Here is a 556-nt window from a genome sequence, read left to right as displayed (position 1 = left end):
TTCAGCAGGTTTTGGACCAGGTTGTAGCATCTGCTCGAGACTTACCTGAAGCCTCTCATGTACCATCCCATGTCGGTTTCTGTAACGCAGACCAGTTCAGAAGATCCTTGGGGAGATCACTGGGACATGGGTTGCTGTGAGGCAAAACTGTAGTCCCAAAGTATTCCAGTATGAAAATTTTATCTTATTTTCGGTAATCAGTACTAGGCGGGCATGTTTTCTTTACTGTGAAAACTTAAATCCTCATTATCACAAAGTGCTAATTCCACAGGAATCCTGCTATGTTGGACTGTCCTGTTTTGGTGCAAACTAGTAGGGATACAAGGATAAAAGGAAACTCCTGTCTTGCAGGCAATACTTTTGTACTGAAGCTCTTTGTTCATCATGTCACCTCTGTTGTCCTAGTCCCAGTCAATCTATCACTTGGGTCTCCCTAAGCCTGTGTGCAATCCTATTGACTTTATTGAGGCTGTGCTGGAGCTGTAATTGGAGTTATACACTCCTTTTCACTCTGGATGCTTAAAATCCTTGGGGGGCGGGGGGGGAGGGGGGGGGG

The sequence above is a fragment of the Charadrius vociferus genome, unplaced genomic scaffold, assembly GCF_000708025.1.
Source record: "Charadrius vociferus isolate BGI_N301 unplaced genomic scaffold, ASM70802v2 scaffold173, whole genome shotgun sequence".
Classification (NCBI taxonomy): domain Eukaryota; kingdom Metazoa; phylum Chordata; class Aves; order Charadriiformes; family Charadriidae; genus Charadrius; species Charadrius vociferus.
This window is presented reverse-complemented; position numbering follows the sequence as displayed.